Below are 11034 nucleotides of genomic sequence, written 5' to 3' on the forward strand. Positions count from 1 at the left end.
GAATTTATCTACTCCTCCAAAATAAACAGTGTGAGATTACCTGTCATGCTCAGCTTCCCTAAGAAGCAGGTGGAGAGATTATATCATGTATCACTGTCAGCTGTATCACCCCGAAGAAGGTGAAAGGTTTGCATCTTCTTGCTGATCTTATCAATCTTTATCTTACCATTATTTCCTAAAAATGTGTTGGTATTGACCAGTAGAAACATTTACCATTTGCAGACCTACAAATACAGTTTCCTGAATTTTGTTACTTTATTCCAAACAGCACTTCCCCTTAGTAGCATTCCCACAGTCTCTTTCAGAAATTATAAGCTGCAGACTGCTTGCTCCAGGAGGTGTTCTCTGAAAATTGGCAGCTTTGCATCCCTGCAAATCTTCTGCCAACTCGCAGAGTTCACGTGGTTCATCCTTTAGGCTTTTTTATATTGTGGTTCATCCTTTAACAGCTTTAACAGCTTCTTTATATTTAAGAATGCATAAAGACACACCCTTGCAGTGAGTTTTTCATCTTAAATCAGAAAAGCATTGTAGCCTTCTTGCTATTTCAATATACATTTAAATACAAATTTGTGCTCCCTGCCATAGCACAGCCATGTTAGCTGGTCAGTCATGTGATCTTTTGATAACTTTATTGGGGGAAAGGAGTTCTGGTTTTGGCCTTCCTTATGCTGGGCTTGTTAGGAACAACAGTTAATGTGAGTGGTAGCTGGTGTGTGCAATATGTACCCTCACTCTTATGTCTGATAAAGAGGGAATGTTCTACTCAAACTGTGCCATAGCCACGTGCAGCTTTCTGAGCATCCCTCATGCTGTGCTGTTCATCTGCAAAACCTGTACCATCCAAAAGGGGCGAAGTTACTACTGATAAAGGACTACCAATAGATGCTCTTACTTCTGTTATATTCCTTGCTTGTAATGGGATTGTTTCACTACTGTTGTTGTTATGTATTGCTGTTTCTTCTTGGACTCAATTTTGGCAGGGAAATGCTGACTGTACAGTGCCTATGTGACACATATGGCAGATATAGCCAGTGTTTGGGAATGTGATGATAAACATTTTGTTTCAGAGTACAGGAATTGTATTTTTAGAAGTTATTCTGAAAAAGAATGGATGTATGGATCTACTACACAATTCAGTCACATAAGTGTATGCTGAAGGTGTTGACCTGAACACCAGTTTGAGTTTCTGTGTGGCTTTCTCAGCTGCTCTTCAACTTTTGCAGTGATGGACCAGCTCCCTGGGGCCAAATGCTGTTTGCACTTTTGTCCCTCACCCTAAAAGTCACAAGTGCTGCTCAGAACTCAGAGTAGGAACAGTGATGAAAAATGTTCTTGCTTTCCAAAAGCTGGAAAACTCTCTGTCCCCCTGTTGCCATGGTAACACCTCCATCCACATTCCTTCATCACTGCTCCCTATTAACTTGCTCTACCACTGTCTCCAAGCAATCATTGTCTTTTCCTATCCTGTGCTGAAGCAAGGAGAAAAAATATGTAGAAACTGAAGGAGCAGCCATAAGCACACAGAGGAAGGTTTGTTCTGGATACAAAACCATCAAAGTGATTTGCCCTAAGGACAGGATAGTCAGAAAATGAAGAACAAATTGTTGATTTGAAAGTGCATTTGATTTGAAAGAGGATTCTCATCAAGTAACACATTGCATAACTTATACATTGATGGTCTACAGATCATTCTGGGGCACAGCTGCTTCTACTCATTCCCCTGAAATGTGGGGTTGTTTAGGAGAGTGATTGCCTGGGATTTCTCTGCCTGGGTTACGGTTGACCATCTGGCCAAGCTAAAGGGTTTGTGACAGAAAGCAGCTTGGCTCAAGACTGTAGAAACCGCTGTGGAGGGGGCTAAGATGAAATGCCATTCCCAGAGGCTCTATTCCTCAAAGTGATGCCCAATAATTTCATTGAAGTGGGCTGGAACTGTATGGTTGAAGCTTCAGTTTGTATCTGGTGATCTGCCTGGCAGACTTTCCTTGTAGGTACTATTTATGCCACCCAAATTAGTGTGTGCATGTTAGTTCCCTGAGTGAAATGAATTTTACAGGACTATGATCTTCTTCATACAGGTCTGTACGTCTGCTTTTGGTGCAGCTGGCTAGAAGTGAAAGGTTTTTGGCATGTGCATGGCCCATGCAAATGAAGTGTGGGCTATGTCTTATTTTGATGCAAAGATTATCCCATGTAATTGCAAAGTTCTGTACAGTTACCTACCTTTAATTAGAAACACTGAACATTAGCTGTTGCAAAGTGGATAATTACAGTACTTCTAAGTAAAACCCACTTGTCGGTGTCTTCTGGAATGAGAATGAGGGCTGCTCTCCCATCCCTGAGATGAACATTTTACCTCTCATTGGCTCAAGTCAAGGATGGTGCCATCATGGGATATCATAATCTCTCAGCTGTACTCAGTGTTTATCCTGACAACATGACAAGGCTCTACTTGATTGTACTTGGGAAATAACCCAGCATAGCCTGGTGTAACATTTCCACAGTGCATCCTACACAATTTTAATAGAAACTTCACGATCAGAAAAATTTCAGGGAACTGGTTTTATATCCTATTGACAGTTTTCACTTCAGGTTTAGCTGAAATGTTCTCTGCTGTCTGTCACTTTTCTGGGGTTCAATAAAACTGCACTAAAACTGTTTCCCCAAAGTAGAGGCTTTCTAAATCAAGCCAAAATAATTCCACAGTGGAATCCAGAGGCTCTTCTCAGCAATGGTTGAGAGAGACTTGCATTGATAGTTGTTCTTGTATGTGTGAGGTGTAAGGGGTACAACAGGGCTCTATTTGGGACTGGATGCAGAAGTAGCCAGCAGCTGAGCTTCTTTCCTTTTATAAAACTATTTTTTTAATTTTCTCCTTCAGCTCTTCATACTTATATATATATATATCTCCTCTCATGACCTTTCCTTGTCCTGTCCTACCTGCCACCTGTAAATTTCCTCCCTATGGGAGTCCCATATTTAGTCAGTGGCTTGGTCTCTCACCAGACCCATGGCATCTCTTCATTCCACAAATATTCCTCACCTTTCTTACTCTGCCCTTACCTCTGTATTTATTGTGACACTAGAAGAACATGGGAGGGACAAAGGAATGTAACATGATGAAGATAAGAGATTGTGTCTGTCATTTGTTATCTGCTTGAGCATGGTGTGGTGTGTGTAGAGAAGTGTGATCCACAGAAGGAACAACATGCACAGAGCATAAGTCTTTCATGTTGTCCTCTAAAAGATTCACGCTGAGAACTCATGAGGTTGAAAGGATAGCAAAAATTTTAATCAAATTCATTCTCTTCTCTCTATAAGCAAATGGACTGAGAGCATTAAGCTTCGAGAAATGCTGAGTTCTCTTGAATGAGATGATCATTGTGTTTTGCTCCAAAGCCTCATCCTACTCCGAATGTTATATTGAGTCTGCTAAATATAGATAATTTTTCTGATATTCAGACATGAAGAGAAGGTAATTAGTGGTGTTTGTGTACAAAAAAAAGCTGGTCTGTGCAGGGAAACACAAACTCTGCCTCCCTCAGTTCCATGACAGGGAGCAAGTGTAAAGCTGTTACATACCCTTTTCCCCTCTTGCCTCCTCTGAGAGAGAGGAAAGCAGAAAAAACTGGCTTATTTAATCAAAACTGTAGTCAGAGAAACTGGAAGGGTTGATTCAACACAGCAACTTGAGCAACTTTTAATTAAGTGTGTTTAGTGGTCAGTCCTGTTCATGAGCAAATAAAAATTAGAATTAGGACAATATCAATCAAAATGAGTTTAAACAATTATTTGATCCCCAATGTGTATCCATTGGCTTAGCTCCATGAGTTGAAGAGCATGTGCCTGATCCTGTTGCAGTTGTCATCAAATTCTACAACAGGAAATGAAAATAAACAAATCAATAAGACGAAAAAGGAGCAATAGCATGAACTCCAGCTACTCCTGAAAACTTCAAAAGTCTGGAGAAGTTTCCCATACATAGAGAAAACTGTAACTCTGGCACAAACTGGACCTCAGCTTTTTGCACCTACCTATCTCTTAAGCTAAACCTGTCCCAGGACCTCCTAAAGCTTGGTGGGGCCAGATGAGAAATCTGACTCTATTAAAGTAAGGAGGTTATGTCAATTTTCATTCGACTGTCTTTTAGGGTATTTTGAAGTTAATGCTTAAAATCTTTAAGTTCAAAATGCAGATCTCACAAAATTCAAGACCGTGAAGAAACTTTTCCATAGTTTAAATTTCTTTTTGGAATTGGTTCAGGACTAGAATTCTCTACAGTTCCACGGCCTTGGTGCAGGAGCTGTGATGACCAGAAGGTGAAGTGCATTAGAAACAGCCATGGTGCAAGTCAGGGTGGTCAGGCACTGACCAGGCTGCCAGGGAGGTGGTCAGGGCTCCAAGGCTGGCAGGGTTCAGGGAGTGTTTGGACAATGCTCTCAGGCACAGGGTGGGATCCTTGGGGCTCTCCTGTGCAGGGACAGGAGTTGAACTGATAATCTTTGGGGGTTCCTTCCAACACATTATATTCTAAGGAAAGTAACAGTGAACAACAGGCTTAATAGTGTTTATGTAAAGGTTTTATTTGTAATCAGTTCAACCAAGTGTTAATTCAAACACTTGCTGAGTTCTGAGTGTGGCAGAATGGCCGTGTGTCAGTGTCCTTAAGAAATGTGTAAATTCATTTGAGTGTGATGTTACAACCACAGTGGTGCTGATGGGAAGCTCCCAGCCTGGCAGTGAAAGCAGATGGTGTTTCAACTCTGTCAGTCAGTTAATAATTTAGAAACAAATTCTTACATTTTGACCTAGCTTTGAAAAATGTAGAGAGAGCTGTAACTTTGCTGTCTGTATTTGAATTTTCCTCTACTTACAAAGAATTCATTTGTACAGAAGTGAACCTTGGTCACCTGTAACATACTCTCCACCAGCCTCAGTACATGACTGTCTTTGAAGATCCACCTTTCTGTAAGCACAGGGGCATTCCTTCCAATATGCCAGGTTTAGCCCCAGGAAGAGGGGAGAGGATACTAGAGCCAGGATGATAAAGAAGTATTAAAGGAAATAATGGTAATGAAAATACAGTAAAAAAGAACTGGGCAGATCTTGGAAGTCATCCAAAATAGGAACATCTTAAAGGAACAAGCCAGTGGGATATTAAAAAGAGCAAAAACCTAGACTGTGCATAATGGCTGGTTTAGTAGGATCAATAAGCTGTGCAGGGATTTCACCCTTACTGTGAATTTGTTTTGTCAGGACTGTAGTTCAGTAAAGATGGCTGAGCTCTGTCTTTTCTGCAAACACCAGAAAGTTATTCTTTAAACTGCAGCCTGGTCTCACGACAGACATAGCAGTGCTGGGTTTGCAGCTTCTCCATGCACTACTAGCATGGTAGCTCTGTTGTAGTGATGTGTTTTCACATGAGGAATTCAATTTGACCAATGTTCCAATTGTCTGGCATGTCCCTTACATTTTGATATAGTTCCAGTCAGTTGTTTCAGATCTGTAGAATGGGAGAAAAGAAGACATTATTGTGATTTTATGCATTGACATACAATTATAACTTGGGCATAGTATGGTTTGGACCGAGGTAAAAAGATATTTTTAGTTTTACTTTCCAGATTGAACCTTTTTCTTGGTTTCAGATCTGTCAGACCAGTTCCAGCTGGCCAAAGTTAAACCTGCCCTAAATAACTTGATGCCAGCATTAATTAACTGAAGTCCCTGGTTAATTGTGTTGTCTGGAACTGCCCTAGCCCTCCAAATGCTCTGGCACTCTGCTGGTGTCTCTGGCCACCCCAGAACTCAGGTGTGTGTTACGTACAGGCACAAAGGATCCGGTAGATCCTGTACAAGGGATCTGGTAGATCCTGTACAAGGGATCTGGTAGATTGAGTACAGGGGATCCAGTGGATCGTGCACAAATGATCCAGTAGATCCAGCACAGGGGATCTGGCAGATCCTGCACAAAGGATCCAGCAGATCCAGTACAAGGGATCTGACAGATCCTGTACAAGGGATCCAGGAGATCCTATACAAGGGATCCAGCAGATCCAGTACAAAGGATCCGGCTGATCCAGTGCAAGGGATCCGGCAGATCCTGCTCAAGGGATCGGCAGGTCTCCCCTCACTGTCCTCCCTGAGGCACAGGCTGTGCCCGTGACCCTCGGGGTGCCGTGCCGTGGCCCGGGCGCTGTTTTCTCTCCCAGGCGTTCCGTCGTTCGTCGCCGCAGGTGCCGTTCCCGGCCCAGGGCGTGTCCCCGGGTCCCGAGGCGGGCTGGGATGCCCGGCCATCCCGGCAGGTGGCGGTGGAGCCGTGGAATTCTGCGGGAATCTGGGCCCGGGCCCGGGCGGCTCCGCTGGGCCCGAGCCCGGCGCGCGGTGACGGCCCGGAGCTCCTGCCCTTCACCCTCAGGGTGGCCTGCCTAAGCACACGGCCTCACTTCACATCTTTGACCACATCAGTGAAATACGTTGTCGTACTAGGCTTGGATAAATTAGTGGGAAGAAGGCTGCAGAAGAATAAACATATTGGGGGAAGTATTTCATGTGTTCTCAAGATAAATGAGAATTTGTTCAGTTCAAAGAAACCCAGTGGGTCTCTTGATTGGAAGAGAAGATTTCAGATTGAAAAATTTCAAAGTGAAGTGATTCGTTTATCACAAGGGATGTTCTTTTCATGTATTGCAAATTATGGTTCTCTTTCACCAGTGAGTGTTCCATAGAAGACCATCTTCCTTGCCTTGTATGAATTCCTCTGGTTGCTGGGGAGCACATCCTTCAAATTTCCACACCAGTGTGTTCTCTGAGGAAATTGTCCAAACAATTCTTATGTCAAACAGCACCTTCATTGAAGGGTTTCAAGTAGAAAAATACACAGACAAAACTACAGCAAAGATCGTCAATTAAGTAAGTGATCATTAAAAAGCGTCCAGTCTCTTCTTTCAAAGTCTTAATAAAGGATTACATGGAAATTATCAAGGACTAGAACAGAAGCAATTTAGACTAGACTACGTATTTAATGCCAGTTAGAAAGCTGTCACACCGCACACTTGGCCCTTACAAAGACTGTAATTGCCACACTAAAAACCAGGTATTCCCAAAGACACCTCATGTGTGCAGCCAGGCTACAACAGTGGTACAGGTTTTTGCCATGAACCCAGACTCTTCCAAGCAAATGTGATTTCTGGGCAAATACCTTGGTCTGTTGAAGTGACAAGACTTTGGCCAAGAGCTGTTTAGGAAAAGGATCAGGGCATGTGGAAGAAGGTGGGTTTTCTTCCGGCTCAGCAAATAGCAGTGCTTTGGAAGCAAGGAGGGTGAGGCAAGGCAGGCAGAGACCCACCAGTGTCAAACTAAGTGAAAGGAAATTATAGTTAACTAGTTTTTATGGACCCTTTTATCTGTTATTGGTCTAAAAGAACTGTTTTTCTGGCAACCATTGGTGATGTGACCTGGCATTTAGAGGCTGGAGACAATGCTGTCCCAGGGTGCTGGTTTAGCTCAGGACTCTGTTAGCATGTGGTGGGGGCGTTAAGAAATAGACAGCCTCTTCTCAAAAATGACAAGGCCAGAGGAGGAAAATTTAGGCAGAATTCCCAGATTACTTCAGTCTATAAAACACATGCTTTGAAAAGCTCAGGCTTCAGCCACGATGTTCACATATGTCCTTAGCCTCTGCTGACTAGTTATGACTACCTGTGTTGTACTTGGCAAGAAGGCAGCATTTGTTCAAGGGGGCTCTTGCCAGCTGTGCTGGAGAAAGTGCTTTTCAACAGGATTCCAATTAAATGCCTTATTAATATTTATTATTCACTGCTTGCAGTTATTGGTAACATGCATTTGTCCCGGACAGCTCAAATGAAATACAGCATGTTGTTTCTTCCTGGGGAGGGGAAGAAAATGATTCTTTAGCTGTTTGTGTTCACTGTGTGGTGTTGAAGTGCTGATGCAGGTCCAGTGTGTGAACAGTGAGGGTCCATGTGCAGTAAATTCCCCACCCAGCAGCTGGCAGGCTCTGGGGAAAGGCAGCAGCCACTGCATGTTTGCTCAGCAGCGAGAGGAGCGGGCAGCAGCGCTGGCACAGCTTCAGCTCTGTCAATGTTTCACAGAACGCAAATATTTCCAAGGTGATTCTCAGAAACTGCGAGCTGAGCTGAGGACACATTGGGCAATGTGTGACCCTGCTGGAGCAGGGCTGCACCAGGAGGAGCAGTTTTTGGAGCTGCCTGCTCCAAAGCCAATGACACAGCTGTGTTTGGCTTGGCCCCTGAGCTGTGTCATCTCTCAGATGTGGTGAATGAGCACCAGGAGCAGTGAGGTGCTCCTGGAAGCCCTCTGAGCTGGGCACAAGCTTGGGTGAATGACTGACAGTTGTGTGAGACTCCTGAAGCACAGCTCCACCAGCGTGGCCACAAGCCCAGGGGACAAATGGGTTTAAAGCTTTTCCCACAGTGAAGTTGCAAATGAGCACAGGCTCCTTGCTGCTGTCACAGCTGATTATACCAAGCATGGTTTTCAAATTTCTGAACTGAGTAACTTCCACTAGCCCAACTCCACACAAAAGCACATTTTTATAAATGTGTGAGTTGCTCCTTTTTGTTAATATATCTGCATGAAATCCTTGTGGCCTTGGAGCAAACTCTCCTCTCTCTGCTGTCAGGAGAAAGGAAACACAAGTGTCAAACTTCCTAATGAGTTTGACAATGTAATTCTCTGAATGAAATGCCTGAAATACTGGCTTTAGACCCCTCTCCCTGATTAGCCCATCAGCCTTCAAGCATCTATTTTTACCAACAGGAGTTTCTGACCTCCAAGCCAGATCTTTTGATTTATACCAATTATGCCACTACCACCCATCAAGGGGATTTTTTTGGAACAGTTGTTGCATTTGTTTTGTATTTGTATTAATCCCTTTTAATGTATTGCTGTTATGCTAATGCCAGCTCAATGTAATTCCAGGGAAATTAAGCTAGGATTAATCTGTTGTAAAGAGGAAAAGAATTATTATAGTTGTCATTAAAATTGATTATTTTTTTTCTGTTCATCTGAGCATCTATGAAAGATTATCAATTCTGAACAACATTTTTCTTCTCTAGGATTTAAGAATAGAACTAAATGAGATGAATTTCTATCTGCAAGGTGCTCAAAGCCTGTATTTTAAGGCAGAATAGGCTATCACTGAATAAAAACCACAAGTCAGCATTTCTTCAGGATAGTTCAAGTTTATCCCTTTTTTGTATTAAACTTTGTGGTGCTTTTTATAATTAAGATTTGTAGCTGAGAATGTTGCTTCTGCTGCTCCCTATTTATAACCAGTGCAGATTAAAGCAGCTCCATTGCTGGTATGCATTCATATCTCTTTACTTAGTCCTGTCTGTCTTAATTGATAGGGCTTATTTATGAGCATGAGAAGATTATTCATGTGAGTGGGGCATTCAAAATATTGGTATTCATTTACAGAAACAAGTTTGGCTAATAAATATTGATTTTTAAAATTTTTTATGGTTTTAAGTAATATTTAGAATGTCTAAGCACGGTTATAATGATGTACTCTTTAAAATTAAACAGATTCACTTCATGTTTAGACTAAAATGAAAGAAGTAATGTTTAATTTAGCAAAGCTTGAGGAAGCAATTGCATTTCACACACTTAGGGCTCAATTCTCCTTGTGGCACTTCTAAATTTTTGTTCCAGGAATATATTCTGTAGCTGACTGGGGTCAGAGGGAGAATGAGGCAACATGCCAGGCCACTTCTTTGGCACCATGGGCACCTTCTGCCATGGCTGAGCCTTGGAGGAACTCAGTCAGCAAGGCAGAATTTTGACCAAGGAAGAGATGTGATTCAGACAGGATTTTAGTACATGTTTTATGAAGTAGAATTGCTTTTAGCACACGTTTTATGAAGTAGAATTGCAACTCTTGTCATGTGTCAGTTCATGGCATGTGAGTCTGCACTCAGCCCCTTGTCTTGACACCACATCTGAGAGCGGCTGGAACAAAAATGAGAACATCATTGGTGAGATGTCACATGTTTTCATTAAAATGTAATCTTGCACCTCATAATAGGATAGATAGCAATTTGAGGATTGAGCCTTGTGTACAGTGGGTAGACGCAGTGAAAATTAATTTTTTTCATTATCTTGAATGGTAAACCCATCTGGCAGATACAGACTGGTGCTGAACATTGCTTGCTCTATTTTTCTGGAAGGAAACTAATTAAAAGATTATAGCTTCTGTGTTTAATAGTTGGTCAAAATATACTGGTGGCACTGCTTGCTGTTCAGATTTCATCATGTTGCCAGCAGCAAAGGGAAGCACACTGACACTTCCCTCTCTTTGGGATTCAGTTCGTCTCGTTCTCTTCCTAATCTGATCTCCCAGCATATCAAATTAAGGCTTCTGTGTGTTAATGAATGCCCAATGTTAAATGAAAGTCAAATGAAACCTAATATCCAGCAGTGATCAACTTTACTTTGCCCAAAGTCCCACTGGGAGTGTCTTGGAGAACTTGTGTTTGATATCCAGAGGAGAACTGACTTCAGTGTGTCAGAGAGTCAGTTTTGGTACACCTCAGTGGTCAAATTGACAAGTCATTGTTTCTGTGGTATTTGTAAATGAAGTCCTCTTAACAAGAGTGCTGAGAAACACTTACTGCCAACTGCAACCCAACTGGAGCTTCCACCCACAGCAAACTTAGCTTGAACTCTTTAAAACCATCCCATCTTTTCCTTATGCCACTAAGTGACAGGATGATTTGGTTTCTACTGTATTGAAGTTCCATCAAAAATTTACTGTGCATTAAAAACATGAGAATTAAACTTAACTTGTCATCTTCAAAGAAGAATCTTTCTTCAGATAGTAGTAACGCGGCTGTGGCTCCCATCTCTCACCTCTACAGTGCTGACTTTTAAGCTGTAGTTTTCCTGTGAATCTTTCAGCTCCTCCTCCTCATGTAGGTGATGTTTCTGGCAGAAAACCTGAGTGTGTGGAGCCCATCTGGCCCCTGGTCTTCACCAATTTCAGACTGT

At 42.3% G+C, this 11034-nt stretch overlaps 1 protein-coding gene across 2 annotated transcripts in view; it reads left to right on the forward strand.

Moving 5' to 3' along the window:
- Positions 1-6440: 6440 nt before the first annotated feature.
- The window catches only part of LOC135281231 (acyl-coenzyme A synthetase ACSM4, mitochondrial-like), a 41299-nt gene continuing 36705 nt past the window's right edge, over positions 6441-11034 (forward strand). For both annotated transcript variants that reach the window (XM_064389934.1, XM_064389940.1), the window contains exon 1: positions 6441-6912. The gene's annotated coding sequence lies outside the window, so the exon portion shown is untranslated. The remainder of the gene's footprint in view (positions 6913-11034) is intronic.

The sequence above is a fragment of the Passer domesticus genome, chromosome 15 (genome assembly GCF_036417665.1).
Source record: "Passer domesticus isolate bPasDom1 chromosome 15, bPasDom1.hap1, whole genome shotgun sequence".
NCBI lineage: Eukaryota > Metazoa > Chordata > Aves > Passeriformes > Passeridae > Passer > Passer domesticus.